This window comes from Pleurodeles waltl, chromosome 10 (genome assembly GCF_031143425.1).
Source record: "Pleurodeles waltl isolate 20211129_DDA chromosome 10, aPleWal1.hap1.20221129, whole genome shotgun sequence".
Lineage (NCBI taxonomy): Eukaryota > Metazoa > Chordata > Amphibia > Caudata > Salamandridae > Pleurodeles > Pleurodeles waltl.
In genome coordinates, this window is record NC_090449.1 from 220,554,758 (window position 1) to 220,573,740 (window position 18,983).

The window sequence follows — 18,983 nt, forward strand, 5'->3', positions numbered from 1 at the left end:
GCTTCAGGATTACTCTGCCTCAGTATTCCGTGTTTAATTGCAGCAGCCACGGGTTTGAGAGGAGGGCTTTTGGCCCCAGCACGTTTTTATTTACAAATTAAGCACTGGTCAACGGGGGTGGCTCATCACAAGAGGAAGCTGGTTCAAGGTCAGAGGCAGAGCCATCGGATACTCAGACATCCTCTGCCGTTCCTCCAAGGCAGTGACTCTGAGGCCCATATTTATACTTTTTTTAGGACCGCATTTGCGTCATTTTTTGACGCAAAAGCAGCGCAAACTTACAAAATACAATTATATTTTGTAAGTTTGCACCACTTTTGTGTCAAAAAATTATGCAAATGCGGCCCTAAAAAAGTATAAATATGGGCTTGAGACTCATGAGCAGGATCTTGCACCGAGTTCCCCCAGCCACCGATCTGAGACAACAAAATGTTTTGCTACCCGCACCAAGTATGAGTTGCGGAGCAGTGTGTTTGAAAGATCACCTGTTGTGACTGGTAGGGAATACCTGGGCACCAGATAAAGGTATGCTGATTTGTTTGTTTCACCAACGTCTCCTGTGGGAACGGAGGCCCTGTTATTTTGATTATTCAGTTTCTTGTATTTGTGGAGGGATGTAGTGTCGCGCCAGTGACATCACTGGGTCGCGAGCACTACCATGTATAATTATGAGACGAGAGGTCTGTGTTGTTTCATCCCTGCCTATATGTTGCAATGCATAAGCCCTTCAGCTCACATGAATGATCCTTAATAAAAGTGGTGGGGCTGGCAGGCGTGGTCAGTGGTTTGCCGTATGAAGCCATTGACAGTAATCAGAAATACCCACTGTGTCCGTGTTTTTCATTTATGAGCACCAATCTCTGCTGTGTCTGTCTCAGTACAATCGCCAACTCTACAAATGGGATTCAATTACATAACTGCTACACACTGTTCGTAGAGGAGAGAATAATGGATTGGTGGGGGCCCTGACAGCAGGCATGCCCAAGGTGGCTGGTGAGCAGTACCACATCGTACAAGGATGCCCAGGAAGTTTGTTGTATTGTCTCCCACTGTGCGTGCCAACCTTACACAGGTTGGCACTCAGGACACAGGACACAGCCACAAGGACGGAGAGAGATATCATTGTGGACCAACTCGTATACAGTAAGAAAGTCAACAAGTCTGCATCATGGCTCAACCCACATAATTTGCCCCATAGTCAAAGTAGCATCCCTATGGAAACCAACTTCACATGGGCACAAGAACCCGTGTAGGGAAAATCACACATTGGTGCTTCAAACGGTTGCTGTACACCCTCATTCTTTCCATTGCCCCCGCCTCATGAAAAGCAAAGAAGTACCCTACACCAAGTAACACGCCATTTTAATTGCACTGCGTACTCTTCGGTAAGAACTGCAGATGTATAGCGTAGTCTGCTCACACCCATCACTTCAGATTGTCATGTTCCTAACTGTGCCAGCAGATGCTCCCCTCACCGGGCTCCACTCATAGCTAGCAGGAGATGGCTGACACCAAACGCAGAAGTAGGGAGCCATTACTAATAAGCACTTGTCTATCTGCCAGTTCTTGACAGAAACAAGCTGGCATTTTTGCTCAACAGGACTTATATTTTTAATGTAGGCATTAGTCAGCCTGGAAAGCGATTTTCCTTTCTCTCCATGTAGGTACCCACAAAAGTCAACACGAACTCCTTCAACTGATTTATAAGCTTCTGTTTTCTTCACTGAAGTAGCTTAAACTTCCTTGTCAGGTGGAGGCATTGGGAGGAGTTTGGAGAAGTAGCCTCATCTCTCATCTCATATGATAGCCAGGTCTATACAGGGACAGAAAAGTAATAGTATATACTATTAACATTCCGGAGCAAGGTGTATGCGGACCTGTGCCATACAAAACAACAAAAAGCGATGTGCTTAGCACAGGGTGATAAAAAAAAAACTCCCAAAGGGAATGGCAAAGTCTCTGACGAGGATAGGTTAGAATAAGATCTCTGTCAAGCATAAACAAGGCAGGGAAATAACTAGGATGGGTATGGCTGAAAAACAGAGATGCAGGGATAGCAGGTCAGACGTATGAGTGTCAAGCTGGTGTTCATCTAAATACAAAGAGGATGTACAGCCATCTAGGAATCCTGTCCCATGTTTCCTAAACATAAACTCTCTCAAGCTCCTTTTTAGGGGCGAGCGCAAAGCTCTCCGTCTCCTGTAGTGATCTCTCTTTGGGCTTCCAACAGCGCCCATGTCACGTCAGTCACTTTCATTGGTCTGTGGGCTTGCTTTCATTTGTGAAAGGCATGTATATGTCATGCCTTTTCCGGTGTTTAGCCCACCTACACAGCACAGGTAAACTACTAAAAACATATGAGGCTCGATGTTTTCAGCATTGTTTCCGGACTACTTTATCTTTTTATTTTCCACACAGCGCGATTGCGCTGGGGTTTACATAGCGCGATAGAGCTCAGTTTTTCTGTTTTCAATTTCAGCACGATCGCGCTGCATTTTACATAGTGCCTAAACAAACAAAAGGAGGGGTGGTCTCCCCTGGCATCAAGCCTTACTCCAGCCCCAGAAGGGACAATAGTGTCTTTCTGCCACCCTTGGGGGAAGATGGGTAGTCTGTCCTTTATCGGGGACGTTGCCCCAACTCTGCCCCACCCCCATGGGATAGAAAGCCCTCTAGACACCAAGGATTTTGCATCTGGGACACAAAAAAGGAGTGTGGACATTATTTTCTGGAAATGGCCAATCTCCTACTCTAAAATCAGTCTTTTTGCCCCCATCACTGGGTTGACATGGGACCAGGGAATTCAAAATTGCACCAATATAAACAAACAAACAGATGTCATTGAGCCATACCCCCCACAACAGCATGGATAATGGTGTTCTTTCTTCCCTCCTGGGGTCAGAAAGGAATCTTTTCCAAATTGTGGAGGTTGCCTCAGATCTGGGGGGGTGGGATGTAGAAAGCTCATTAGGCACCAGGGATTTTGCATTGTGGCAAAAGAATGGATGCAAGTGTTGCTCTCTGGCATTGGCCACACCTCCATCTCAAAAGGGATAAACCAGTGTCATGGGGTTACTTTAGCTATTACATAGGCACGTTATTTTAGCCTAGGTCTGCAGATTGTGCCCTTTCACTCTGAGACATGCATTTTTATACCTCTATTATTTTTGCAGAAGCCTTATTTTAGTGGAGATGTTTTCATTCTGTCATCAGCTTGTCCTCCTACACAGACTTCTGTTATTCTTTTCTCTGCATGGCATTTTCATTCGGTGCTTTATTCAAGGTTGTACATGATAAGTTATGAATTATTGCCAGCACAAAGCGTTCTTCATGTCCCTAACTCTTATACACAGAAATATACGTATCATCACGTCAGGGCAGTCTTCTCAGTACACCAGATGCTTTATTATAAAACACCTCACTGCCCCCTACACCATAGAGGGGAATTCCAACCAGTTGCCATCGTACACTGCATGTCGACTTTGCAGTTTCTGCTGAGACTTGACACAGTCTCTCCCTCCTTGTGGGAAAATTCGTAGTAGACCAACAGACTTCTTCTTTACCTACAATCACAGGTATGGGGGGGTGGGGTTCCCCCGGGGTGCCTGATGGGCAGATTAGGGTTAACGCTGCCATGATCTTGTAGAGAACCTTAGTAGTGCAGGTATGGATTGTAGAACCACTGTTGTGACAGTTTGGTGGCACTTTTCCTATGTTTCACTTTTCTTGTCACTGCGTTGCTTTTATTATGTATTATCATCCTTATAATTGCAATACATACTGTTTTACATAGAATGCAGTTGATTCAAAAAACATTATTGAACCTCGTCCTGCTTCTGTTTTCCCTTTGTATGTGTGAGACATATGTGACTGAGAGAAAGGGGTAAGATCTGTTCCACAACAATTTCTTTGAGAAATCCAGATGACATGCTAAGGACTGCCACAAAACACCTTTTACTCTTGGGTACTGGTGAGGTGCTGCTAGCTAGCCAGAAGGGTTGGGCCGACAGCTGTCACATAGCGCAGGATCAGACTCAGCCCCCGTGCCCAAATCCAGCAGTCTTATCACTATTACGAGTGTCTTTATGACACCAATCTTTCTACCTAGCCCGGGTACAACAGGAGGGTTGCCCTCAATGTGCCCCTGTGGTGGGCAGAAAGCTCAGTAGGCACCTAAACAAACAAATGGATGGGGCGGCCTAGGCTGGCATTGAGGGGTAATAGTGTCTTTGTGACCCATTGGGGCAGAAAGGAAGTTTGTCCGAACTAGGGAAGTTGCACAAATATGCCCCTGAGTGGAAGAAAGCCCACTATACACCATAGCCTAGATTTAAGAGGGCCTAGTGCCTCCTTGCAACACATTAGAATTATTTTTTTATGCTAATGTTGCCTAACGAGGCCAACATCGCCACATCAGATTTACAAAGTGGCGCAATCCATGCATTGCGTTACTTTTTAACCCCTTGTGCCACATTATGCCTGCGTGAGGCATAATGTATGTAAGGGAGGTAGGGGGCCTGAAAAATGGCCCAAAGAAATCTAAAAGATTTCTTTGCGCCACTTTTTTCGGCATTTTTTATGCCTGCCCAGAGACGTCGTTAAAAGGGGGCACACCATTATTTATACTGAGCCCCTATGTACTGTTCATGTTTAGTGCCAACATTTTGGCACTAACCCTGAAAAGTACATCAATAGCGTCATAAATTTTAATGCTATTGCCCCTTACCCTGTGCCATGGTGCACCTTATTTTAATTGCGGAGCACACAAGGTGGCGTTAAGGGATGCTAAGGGAGCGCAAGAAAAGTGGCACTGAGCTGGGTGCAGCACCACTTTCCTTAAATCTGCCCCTTATGAATTTTGCATTTGAGACAAAACACAGGGACACATGCGTTGCACTCTGGTATTGGCCACATCCTCACACCAAAAAGGACAAACCAGCCTATCTGCACCCCCGCCCCACAGGGTTAGGCAGGGAGTCTGCCTCCAATTTGCCCCTGTGCTGGGCAGAAAGCCCACTAGATACCAGGAAATTTAATATAGCACCAAAAAAACGAAAAGCATGGGGTGGCCTAGCCTTCCACCAAACCATTATCCCTAGGAAAGGGCAATGGTGTCTTTCTGGCCCCAGAGGGGAGATAGAAAGTTTGTCCCAATTGGGAAGCTTGGCCCAAATATGTCCCCCCGGGTTTCTGTTACAAAGCCCAATATACACAGGGATTTTGCATTTGGGAGAAAAGAAAGGAGAACAGGTGTCACACTCTGACATTAGGCCATACTCTGACCTCAAAAGGGTCAAACCACTATTTGATCCTCCCCAGAGGGGAGAAAGGAAGTTTGCCCCAGGAGACAGGAAGCCATCTAGATTGCAGGAATAATTCTTTTTTTTTTTAAATCAAAAAATGTGGTGTGTCTGTCCCACCCTGACATCAGGCCCCACCCTCACCCCCCAATCCCTCAACAGTCTTTCTGCTCCTCTATGTCTAAAACATCCCATCCCATTGGCAAGCGAGAGGACATTTGATTCTTTTGGGTGTTATTTTTATATATGTGTCAAGAGAGTGTGGCTAAATCCCAATAATGTCCAACCTGGCCATTTTGAATGGCTGGACTTTTTTGGCTTGGGTAAGCTGCCACCTAGGGAAAACTACCAGACCCAGGCATTCCAGAAAGCTAAACATCAATTGTAGTCAGGACTGGCTTTTGGGCAGTGCAAGCCGGGCAACCGCACCAGGCGCTGACCTCAGCGGGATGCTGTGTTTAGCAATAAATTCCAAAACGTGAGATTTAAAAGCACCTGCTGAAAGGTTTCTTGTGCGTTTATCCTTCAAGAAACAATTAAAATGTCAAGATACCTCTTGTGATTAATGTTCCTGCTAGAAAGAGAGATGGGAGTTTTGCCTAGTGGTAGCATTGACTCAACATAAAGTAGCATAGAGGGTTAATATGCCTGCTGCAAAAAACAGAACTATGGGGCATATTTAAGAAAATTATCGCTGCACACAGTGCAGCGCCACTTTTCTTGCACCCCTTAGCTCCCCCCAACACCACCATGTGTGCATCATATTTAAAATACGGCGCACCATGGGGGTAGTTAGGGGACTAGCATCAGAATTTTTTATGCTAGTCCGGCGCTTTGCAGGATTAGCATCAAAAATGTTGATGCTAATCCTGCAAAGCACCCAGAGGCCCATTGTAACCAATGGAAGCCGCCTTTTAATTCCTGCTCTGAGGAGGCGTTAAAAGTGCCGGAAAAAGATGACGAAAAGAAATCTGTCAGATTTCTTTGCCCCATTTTTTTGGCTCCCCCATTTAACGGGGGGATGCCCCCTTTGAATACATTGTGCCTGGCGCAGGCATAATGTAGCGCAGAGGGTTACAAAGTGGCGCAATGCATGCATTGCACCACTTTGTAAATATGGCGCAGCGTTTTCGGCCTTCTAACACCACATTATCTTAAAAAAAATTACCTTCAATGCCAGGCCTTTTCCCCCTCAGGTGCCAAGCCTTTTTTTGGCTTTTTGGGGCAGTTTGCGCTTAGGCCCTCATAACCTTTTGTCCACATAAGCTACCACGCCAAATTTGCGTCCTTTTTTTCCAACATCTTAGGGATTCTAGAGGTACCCAGACTTTGTGGGTTCCCCTGAAGGAGACCAAGAAATAAGCCAAAATACATCAAAAATGTATTTATTTTTTCAAAAAGAATGAAAAAAAGGGCTGTAGAAGAAGGCTTATGTTTTGTTCCCTGAGAATGGCATCAACAGAGAGTTTGCGGTGCTGAAATCACCATCTTCCCAGCTTTCAGGAACAGGCAGACTTGGATCAGAAAACCCAATTTTACAACACAATTTTGGCATTTTACTGGGACATACCCCATTTTTACTATTTATTGGGCTTTCAGCCTCCTTCCAGTTAGTGACAGAAATGGGTGTGAAACAAATGCTGGATCCCAGAAAGCTAAACATTTCCGAAAAGTAAATTTGGAATTCAGCAAGGGGTAATTTGTGTAGATCCTACGAGGGTGTACTACGGAAATTAACAGCTGAAATAAAAAAATATTGAAATTGAGGTGAAAAAAATAGCCATTTTTCACCATGTTTTACTCTGTAACTTTTTCCTGCGATGTCAGATTTTTTAAAGCAATATACCATTACTTAAGCTGGACCCTTCTGGATGCGGGGATATATAGGGCTTGTAGGTTCATCAAGAACCCTAGGTACCCAGAGACAATAAATGAGCTGCATCTTGCAATGGGTTTTCATTCTATACCGGGTATACAGCAATTCAGTTGCTGAAATATAAAGAGTGAAAAATAGGTATCAAGAAAACTTTTGTATTTCCAAAATGGGCACAAGATAAGGTGTTGAGAAGCAGTGGCTATTGGCACATCTCTGAATTCTGGGTTACCCAACAAGCATGTGAATTATAGGGCATTTCTCAAATAGACATCTTTTATACACACTGTCTTACATTTGGAAGGAAAAGATGTAGAGAAAGACAAGGGGCAGTAACACTTGTTTTGCTATTCTGTGTTTCCCCATGTCTCCCAATAAAAATGGTACCTCACTTGCGTGGGTAGACCTAATGCTCGCGACAGGAAACGCAACATGGACACTGTTGGAAAATGGGTTATTGGCAAGGGCAGGTAGGTACCTACACTTAGCAATAGGCCACTAACCTACACTTAGGTTCGGTTAGGTCTCAGTAAATTAAACCCAGCTGAACCCTTGGTAGCTTGGGAACGAGCGACAAGGCTTAACTCAGGAGACAGAGTGTAAAGCATTCACATACCACAAAACAGTAATTAAATAAAACACAGGAAACAGTTTAAAAATCCAAAATCAATATTTAAAAATAGGAAATATTTTTAGCTTTAAAATGCACAAAAACGAATAAAATCGGATAAGGGGAACCGGAAACATGAATTTTTAAAGAATTAGGGGGTGATTCTAAGTCTGGCGGGCGGCGGAGGCCGCCCGCCAGACTTCCCCCACCAAAATACCGCTCCGCGGTCGAAAGACCGCTGAGGGTATTTTGGGATTTGCCCTGGGCTGGCGGGCGACCGCCAAAAGGCCGCCCGCCAGCCCAGGGCAAATCAACCTTCCCACGAGGACGCCGGCTCAGAATTGAGCCGGCGTAGTGGGAAGGCGCGACGGGTGCAGTGGCACCCGTCGCGTATTTCAGTGTCTGCAAAGCAGACACTGAAATACAAAGTGGGGCCCTCTTACGGGGGCCCCTGCAGTGCCCATGCCATTGGCATGGGCACTGCAGGGGCCCCCAGGGGCCCCGCGGCACCCCCTACCGCCATCCTGTTCCTGGCGGGAGACCCGCCAGGAACAGGATGGCGGTAGGGGGTGTCAGAATCCCCATGGCGGCGGAGCGCGCTCCGCCTCCATGGAGGATTCTGTAGGGCAGCGGAAAACCGGCGGGAGACCGCCGGTTTTCCTAGTCTGACCGCGGCCGAACCGCCACGGTCAGAATGCCCTGCGGGGCACCGCCGGTCTGTCAGCGGTGCTCCCGCCGACCCTGGCCGAATGACCCCCTTAATGCTTTCTAGCGCATAGAAGCAACTAGCGCTCAAAGGGTTAAAAAAGGTCACACTGGAAATTAACAAAGTCCAAAGTTCAGGCCACCCACGAGGTAACACTGCCACACTTACTTTCAGAAGTGTTTGATTCAGGAAAGTGTTCCACAGCACCAGCCAAGGGTTCAGAGGCTCTGGTGTGCCTCTTGGGGTCTGGGACAACAACTACCACAATGCACCTCTTCAACTTATGGAGTTGCTCCAAACGTCTGGATCTTTTTCCAGAGGTCCTTTTTGTGTCCTTAAAGTGTCCACAACTTGAGCCAAGGATCCAGAGGCTCTGAGTTGCTCCTTGGGAGTTGGGACTACAATTCCAAGAATACACCTGGTCAGAATCCTCACATGGCCACTGGACGCTGGTCAGCTGGGCTCTGCTTGCAGGACTTGATGCAGGAGACTCTGGGCAGCTCCTTTGTACCTGTAGTAAACAGGGAGTCCCTTCTTGAAGCAGTAGAAGACAGGTAAAGTCCATTCAGTGGTGAAGCCCAAGTGTGCAGCTGGTGCAGTCCTCCAGAGTGCAGTGCCCAGGTGCAGGTCAGGGGGTCCAGCAGGGCAGTCCTTCTTCTCCTGTAGTTCTTCCTTGTTGGAATCTGATAGGGATCGGGTAGGGAACTGGGGTGTGGGTGCGGGTCTGCCAGTTTTATCCTTGCTCCTGGGTGAAAAACAGGGGGGTTCTGGTCCTCCAATCAGGGGCAGGGTCCTTCCCCCTGTGATGACCACTTCCTGGGAAGTGTGGCAAAAATCAAACCCAGGGAGCCACATTCCTCAAAAATACATCATGGCTGAAAGTGATTTTTGAAGGTTACATCTGGCTAAGCCCACCCACTGGTGTGGCTCAAAATCCTAAACACACCCCTCTCCTGCCCTTTCCTAATCTAATCAAGGGGGCACCTAATTGTCTGGGTTCGCAGGATGTGGAGGTGTTGCTGGGTTGCTCCAAATGTCCTTCTCTGCCTTTGAAGACCAGTTTGGCAGCCCTCCCCCTTCCTGCCTCACCATCTGCTGAGGGGAGATATCCTCCCACAGGCACATCTCTTTGTGTGAAGCCAGGCCACTTCACACCTCATCAAGGCAGCCTGGCCAGGCTGCCAGAGGCTGGGCACAGCAGCAAAAAAACTGCAGGGCTGAAGTTGGCAACTTTTCAGGTAAAGTTTAAAACTCTTTACCTGAACAAGTTATATTAAATCCAACAACTGGAAGTTGTGGGATTTATTATAACAATTAATTTGATACCAAACTCTTGGTATCTGTCACTTAAGGGGAATTTTAAAAATTAAAATAAAGTCTCCCCATTCTAGCCTATGGAGGCCATTCACTACAATGAGGGAAACACGAAGTCGGCTGTTTTACCTCACCAGGGCTTATAAAACTATTTTCATAAGGTCCCTGCTTATAGTTACATTGCACCCAGCCCTAGGGGCACATGGGGCACACCGTAGGGGTGACTTATATGTAAAAATAAGGTAGTTTAAGACTTTGGAACTACTTTTAATTCCAAAGTCGAATTTGCATGTAACTTTACTTTAAAAGCAGCCAGTAAGGCAGGCCTGCCTTTAAAATGACACTGGGCACCTCAGCAGTGCACTACCTATGCTGGGGTCCCTAAACCTACATGCCCTACCATATACCAGGGACTTATAGGTAGGTTGACTTAGCCAATTATAATTAGCCTAATTTGCATACTGAATTTACACAGAGCACAGGCCCTGGGACTGGTTAGCAGTACCCAGGGCACCATCAGAGTCAGGAAAACACCAGCAAAAAGTAGAAAATAGGGGCAAAACGTTAGGGGGCCTCTGCAATCAGCCCTGTTCTCTCACAGGCACATCACATTTTTACATTGAAATTCCACCCAGGGGTCCCCAAAGTCTCTCGATAAAAATGGTACCTCACTTGTGTGGGTGGGCCTAGCGCCCGTGAAAGGAAATGCCCCAAAATACTACCTGGACATATTACATTTTTTTGCAAAGTGCCTAGATGTGGATTTTGGCCTCTAGCTCAGCCGGCACCTAGGGAAACCTATCAAACCTTCGCATTTTTTAAAACTAGACACTTAGGGGAATCCAGGATCGGGGGACTTGTGGGGCTCTCACCAGGTTCTGTTACCCAAAATCCTTGGCAAACCTCAACATTTGGCAAAAAAACACTTTTTCCTCACATTTTGGTGACAGAAAGTTCTGGAATCTGAGAGGAGCCACAAATTTCCTTCCACCCAGCGTTCCCCCAAGTCTCCCAATGGAAATGGTACCTCACTTGTGTGGGTAGGCCTACCGCCCGTGACAGGAAATGCCCAAAACACAACATGGACAAATCACATTTCCCAAAGAAAACAGCTTTTTTTTGTAAAGTGCCTAGCTGTGGATTTTGGCCTCTTGCTTAGCCGGCACCTAGGGAAACCTACCAAACCCAGACATTTCTGAAAACTAGACACTCGAGGGAGTCCAGGGAGGTGTGACTTGTGTGGATCACCCAATGTTTTCTTACCCAGAATCCTCACCACACCTCAAATTGAGCTAAAAAATCTAAATTTTCCCTCATTTCTGTGTGGGATCACAGCACCGGGACAGATTTCCTACCACACAACGTTCCCCTCAGGCTCCCAGTAAAAATGATACCTCACTGGTGTAGGTGGGCCAAGTGCCTGTGACAGCGAAGATCCAAAAACATGTCGAAATTGAGATGGAACCAAAGCGGGTCCAAAAGGGCAGTTTGACAAAACATTTTTAGGCTGACAAGTGCAGCAGAATTTTTATTGGTATAGATGAGACAATGCTGGGTGGTAGGAATTTTGTGGATTCCTGCAGATTCCAGAAGGTTCCATCACAAAATGTGGGAAAAAATGTGTGAGTTCCAGCTAAGTTGGAGGTTTGCACAGCATTGTGGGTAAGAAAATGGTGCGGGTGCATGTAAAGCACACCACCCTTGAATCACCCAGATGTTTAGTTTTCAGATGTGTCTAGGTCTTGTGGATTTTTCTACACAGCAGCGTCTCAAAGTCCAAAAAGTGCAGCCCTCACCATTCTAAGTAGGACGATTTTTTAGAGTTAGACAAGCTCTCATGGCCCAAATGTAAAACCAAAACCCAAAATAATCAAATGTGTTCTTGCTTGCTGTGCGATAAGATGTTTTAGTGTGCAGGGGAGAGCTGAAAGACTGTTACCCCCTTCAGTTGGGGTGGGGGCATAACCAGGCCCATACTGGTTGGTGGCCACCACCCCATTTTTCTTTTAAGTCCATGGCATCTAGTAGACTTCCTGCCCCCCGGGTTTGTGGATTGGGGGTAATTGCCCCATCTGCCCACTGGTGGGCAGAACAACTTTGGCCCCATTTATTTGGGGTGGGGGTATGGCCATAACCCACCCTCTTACTTTGGAAAAAAAATCTTCCCTGGTCTCTGGTGGGCTTTCTGCCCCCCTTGGGGGCAGGTGGGCCTTCATAAAATAGGCCGATCTGCCCCAAGGGGGGCAGATATGGCCAACAGTAATGTCCCCTCATGGGGAGTGACCCTTGCCCAAGGGACTGCCCCCCAAACAAAACACACACATACAAACACACCAATCCCTGGTGCCTAAGTGGTTTCTGTCCCCCGGGGGCAGATCGGCCTAATAGAAATAGGCCGATCTGCCCCCAAGGGGAGCAGAAATGGCCTAAAATAAATTCCCCCCAGGGGAGCGACCCTTTCCTAAGGGGTCGCTCTCCTTGAGTGAAATTGGCGCAAAAAAAATCTCCGGTGCCTAGTGGTTTTTGCCCCCATTGGGGGCAGATCAGCCTAATAAAAATAGGCCTACCTGCCCCCACGAGGACAGAAATTGCTTAAAATAAATTTGACCACACAAGGGAATGACCCTTGCATAAGGGGTCGCTCCCATTGCGTGAAATTGATGCAAAAAAAATCCCTGGTGTCTAGTGGTTTCTGCCCCCCTTGGGGGCAGATTGGCCTAACAAAAATAGGCCGATCTACCCCCAAGGGGGGGGGGGGGCAGAAAAGGCCTTAAAATATTTTTCCCCCCTGGAGAGCGGCCCTTGCCCAAGGGATCACACCCCCTTATGCGTAAGTTTAAAAAAAAAAATCCCTGGTGTCTAGTGGTTTCTGACCCCCCTGGGCGGCAGAAATGGCCTAAAAATAATTTGATCCCTGGGGAGCAACCCTTGCCTAAGGGGTCAGTCCCCACATTAAAAAAAAATTCTCTAGGTATCTATTTTTCAAAAATATAGAAGTTTGATAGATTTCCCTAGCTGTCAACTGAGCTAGGGCCCAAAACCTCAGCTACCCACATTGCAAAAAAATGAGTCAGTTTTCAGTGGAAAAATCTGATTTGTTCATGTTGCATTTTGGGCGGTTTCCTTTCCGGGACACTAGGCCTACCCACATAAGTGAGGCAGCATTTTTACCAGAAGACATGTGGAAACATAGAATATTAGACCTTTTGTTATTACCATTTGGGTTTCATTGCACTTGTACCTTCCAAATGTAAGCCAGTGTGTAAGAAAGAAGACATTTTGGAAGATGTCCTCTGAATCACATGCTAGTGAGGGCACCCAGAAATTCAGAGATGTACACATAATCACTGCTCCTAAACTCTCTATCTTGTGCCTATTTCAGAAAACCATAGGATTTCTAGATACCCATTTTCTCATCTACATATTACACCATGGGAATAGTTCTACACGGAACACAATGAAAAGTTATTGAAAGGTGGAGCTCAGTTGTTGCCTCTGGGTACCTCGGGTTTGTGGACAACCGACAAACTCTACATAAACCCACAATCTCTATATATCCCTACAATCAGAATGGTCTAGCAGATGTAATAGTATACTGCTGTTGTAAGTCGGCCATCGTGACAAAAAGTTACAGATGAAAACGATGTCACAAATGGATTTTTCTTACTCATTTTCAGTATTTCTACATGTCAACAGTTAGTGTCTTGGGGAAACATTTGAGGGCTTTACACATATGACTCCTTTCTGAATTCGGAATTTTGTCTACTTTTCAAAAATCTGTAGTTTTCCTGGATCAGTCATGGGTTTCACAACGGTGTGCACCACAAACTGGAAGTAGGTTGACAGCACACAAATAGGAAGAATAGGTTACCTCTTTGATAAATGCTGTAACTGTGGTAATAAAATATGTTAATTTGATTCAGCTATCCAAGTTCCTGAAAGCTGCGAAGGTGGGGACGTTAGCACTACAGATCTTTTGTTGATACCATTTTTAGGAAGAAACAGGCACCTTTTTATGGAGCACTTTTTCCTATTTTTCCCTAAAAACTCAAAATGCAGTTATATTTTGCCTATTATCTCAGTCCCCTCCAGACTACCACCCACACATGTACATGCAAGCTCATGCAAGAGAGCCATCTTGGAATTATTATTTTGTTTAAAGTATCATTCTTAGATGGTGGACTGCCATTTTAGAAGGGCTATATTAGGAAAATAAAGTACATATTGGAATGTAGAGCAGAAAGAGGGAAGCAGGCTGCCCAGTAGCAGGGTTCAACTGCTAAGCTGTTGCAACAATAAATTTAAAATGAAATAAAACAAGAGGCAGGAAGGCTAATGTTGGAGGACCAAGTGAAGGCAGGGACGTACTAGATGAGTGGAAAATCAAGAAGCTCTATAGCAGTGTGCACCTGCAAAGAACTCACAAAAGCAGTGTAAAAAATAAATTAAAACTGAGAACAGCATTAGTCGATTTTATCAGTATCTGATTAGCACCCTGGCAGTTGACAAACACACATACCCCACGAAATGGGAAACAGAGTTGTGGAGAGAAATTGATGACACCTTGTGTTTAGCCATTTGGGAAGGGGTTACATTAGCCTTAATATTTAGGCAAAACAAGGAAATCGGTTACAAAATAAAAAGGAGGCGCTAATTGACCTCAACATACCTCAATGCCATGTTTGTCTCTTGTCCCACATGCTGGAGGCGTCACGGAAGGGGAGCACTAGCATACGTGGTGGGTATGGGAGGTTATTCAAACATTTTGGGAGGTTATAATTTACCATATAATAATAAACATAACAGGACTTGAAATGCAATTAGAAGCATTGAGGTTGGTTTTAGGATATGCTGGAGAGACTGCTGAATACTGATTAACTCCAGTGACTGGTAAGATTATTACCCATTTTTATTAAATGCCAGACTGACAATTGCACACTTCTATAAAGTCCCCCCCACTTCCAATACATGGTGGGCCAACATTTGGTTAATATACACTATGGAAAAACGTACGGCCATAATGCATAATAGGATACTGACATTTGAAAAAATCTGGGTGGCCTGTAATACATATATGAAATAATCAAGATAGGGCCGAACCCAGGCCACATACCCTAAATAATATTTAACCTAAATTGTGTTATTCTAGTTCTTCCATAAGTTCCTTGGATCCTGAGCTGGAAGGTGGTGATGATACTGTTCATTCATACATAAAAAGTACACAACGTTTGATAAATATGATGGCAAATTTTATATGATGCACATGGCTTGAAATCTGAGGGAGGCTGATACTTCAGCATATTGCACGGCCGTGATTAAATAGTGTGGGGAGGTAGGGTAAGATATCGTTGACTACTGTGCGTTAATGCTGAATGCTAAATTGAAATAGTGCTGAAAAATAGAATACTGTCGGCTGGTAACCTACATTGAAAAACATCAATATATATCGCATCACTATAAAAGGTACTTAGATATAATGGATCATACTTTTGATAAAAGGTTTATGATGCGGGCAAGTGGTACAAAGAAAGTGATAATGTTTATGTGTGATATACCTAAAAACTTAGAATGAAAATATATTTTTGGGAAAAAGAAAATTAAAAAATAAAAAACAATGAAGGGGGAAGGCCTGGTGAAGAGTCAAACTGAGATAGACAAGAAAGCCATCCAATAAACAAGGGCCGACCCAAAGCCAACGCTAGATGTTGAGTTGTAAGCAAACAGTCTGCTAAAATTGTCAGTGTGGGAGGCCTAAAATATACTGGCCTAATATTATCTATCTGATACAGAAGTTTATTGTTTGGCATGCAGGGCCTTTCCTTAACCAATACTGATTAAGTCACTAGATGCTTTTTTATTGGGATTGTGTGTGTATATAGAGTTGGGCATCTTAATTAGGAACCTTCACTTGTTGCTAGTCTCCACTGTGACATAAAATAGATTAAAAATGCACTCTGTGTCAGGACATACAGTATGCACACTGGCCACGTGTTAATGGCCGGAGGAACTTGACCACACCATTGAAACTGATAGAGATCAGATTTTATTGATATATTAGCCACATAGAAGTTAGCCTATGGTGACTAATTAACCTTTAACAGAGAAAATACCATGAGTTGTAAAGAGTGCACGTTTGAAATATGTTGGACCATGTGGCCGCTATTCATATTAAACACTACGTTTTAAGACGTAAGGTTTTGAATTCATAATAAATGAAGTACTAATGTGATTTAATGTTAAGAATGTTATTGAAAGTAATAAATGAACATGGATTAATTATACTTACATTTATTTAAATTAATTTTATAAATGCAAATTACATGTGTGCAGAAAAATAAATGTACGTTTATGATTACTCTAACATGTTAGAAATAATGTTTGCAATTAAATCATTTACTTTGCATATTTGAATTGAACTGCAAGGTGTGCAATAGGTTTTATTAATGCATTAAGTGTATTAATGTGTATTAAGGCTTTTTGTTTAGTTTGACTAGGCCTGAAAGATTCATTTTGCAGCAGAAGTGGAATTACTTGTTTATTCTGTTTCCTCTGACCTGAATTTTTTCCTAGGTTGCTAATGTGATGTTAAATGTCCTATTGTATTGAACGCGAAGCACATGTTTGTTACTAACAAAGTTGCATTATTTGTTCTAGCTGTCGAACAAGACAGGAAACTTAGGATTCTCATGAGAAATTGCATTAATTTATTTAGTGTACTGTGAGAGAAGATCCTGATGTTGCAAAATGTGGATAATGTAATATTTTGTCAGAACTGTGTGAAATCATTGAATTGACAATGCACTTTTGGTGAGAAAATCCTGAATAGTTGCAAATTTGATGGTGCCACCGACAGCCACTGGACACGGAATCTGAAGCCTGAAGTGAGCCCATCTGAAGGACCAATTGAGAGGATTGTGGTCGTATCAATTAGTGACAGACTTTGAAAGTTCGAGTCAGTCCACTCCTGCCTCAAGCTGACCAGAACCCTGGAAGAGCTGTCTATTCCTGTCTTAAGTCTGCTGTCAATCTCTGTTTTCTTCAGGTCCCAGATGAGTTTTCTCATCTTAATTTTAACTACGCTATTCTGTTATGCGGTTCAGTACTAATAAGTCCAACTAATTCTGAACTGCTGATCTGTCCTATGTATAGCCTGTGTTCTGCACTTTCCTGATGCTGCTGTCAACTGACGCCAGGAGAAGGTGACCGTTCTGCCTGATGAAGCATTGTTGTCTGCTGTCCTATGAGGAGAGGTATAACTAGATCTGGTTTCTTGTTTCCTTTTCATTTAGATCAGTGGTTCCCAACCTATGGTCCAGGGACCCCTGGAGGTCCGCGAAGCCTCCTCAGGGCGTGTACGACTGCTTAGAAAATTAAATAATATTAACAGATTAGGTACCCAGCTTTTAGAAATGGCTTATTGAGCCCAATAATGATTCATTGTGAGTCCACGGGTTCCAGTAATGATAAGGTGGGGGTCCACAGAAGTCAAAAGGTTGGGAACCGCTGATTTAGGTAATTACACTAATGTACTTTTATAGAGAGTTGCCCTAGTTAGATGACTTTTAAAATTATGTTTTTATTTTTTTGTTTCACTTTTTGCCTGCATGTGTTAGTCAGTTCCCACAAGTCTAAATTTGTGTTAGTAATAGTGATGGCCCAGCCCTGAAAATTTAAAGTTAGAACTGTCTTTGATAATTTACTGACGTTACCATCATCTGCTTTGAAATATCATAATAATGTGCATATTGTGTTGTTGCTAATCTATATCATTCTTTTGGAATGTTTAACAGTATTGAACTTTAGTAGGTTAAATCTATTCAGTTGTTTCAGCCAGCCTGTTGTTTTCATGCAATTTTATAACTTAGTTTTGTGCACCATATATTTGACATTGATTTTGGGATTGTAATAAAGCAATATGTCAAAAAGACATCCAATGGGCCAGGGTCAGTATTTTGTCATGCCTCCCTACGTCTTATATTAGAGCCCCACTTTATGCCAAAAACCACATACAATATGCCAGTGCCAGAATTCTGCTGTTAATGTAGTATAATTAACTTATGTCAAAAATGATCTCTAGCATGTCAAGACCAGCATTTTGTCATGGCGTCCGCCATCCCATAGCCGCCTGTTGTCTTCATTTTTGCCAGATGTTTCCTCAAATGTGCTATTGCCATGTGTTCTACCAATGCCAATAATTTCTTCACGAATCCCAGTGCCAGCATTTCTCCGTAGGGGACCATATGTCAAGAATTATCTCTAGTATTTATGCACCAGTATTTTACTATGGGCCCATTAAGCCAAGAATTATCTCAAGAATGCCCAAACCATTATTTTGTCACAGATGCTTGTCGTGATAAAAATTCCTTTTTTGTACATCGGCATATGTAATTTGCCATGGGTGCATCTCTAATCCAAGAATTTCTTTGAGCATAACACCACATTCTTAGTCTTGCTCACTTAAGTTCATTCACTCACTCACTCGTTCGTTCTCACTCACTAGCACACCTCATTAACACCTTCTAGCAGTCCTACTCCTTTACTCATTCTTACATACTCATTAATGTTCACTCTCACGCTCTCTCTTACTCTCAGTCCCAAATTCTAACTCACATACTTATTTTCACTCACTGACTAATTCATAGTATCATTCACTCTCAATTTCAAACGCTCACTCTTGCTTATACCTTCTCATTCATTCACTCTCACTTGCCTGCATTCATTCTTATAGTCACTTGCTTTGACTCACCTAATGACACTTACTTTCACTCATGCTAACTACCTGTCAGTGGCTGTCACTCACTCATTTTCACTCACACACACACTTGCACATACAGACTCAGTGCCTGCTTTAGCACTGGTGCAAAAACAACAAGGTGATGGATGAAATGCAAAAATTATTCTCAGCCACTGGCAATCACTCAAGCCGCATCCCAATCCATCAATTTTTTGCCCACCATGCCACCCCAGTTTGGACCTAGCTATATGCAAATTAGTCTTGACCTTGCTACCTATTGAATCAATCCAGCTCGAACTGCCAGGCCAGTTCCTCCCTGGACTGGAAACAAGAATCCTGGGACCTGTTTCGAGGTATCACCCCTCCTCAGCCAGGCTAGCTTGAATTCAGTGGCACAGTGAGCCCGGGACCCACGTCTGGGCATACCTGGTGCACTTAGGGCAGAA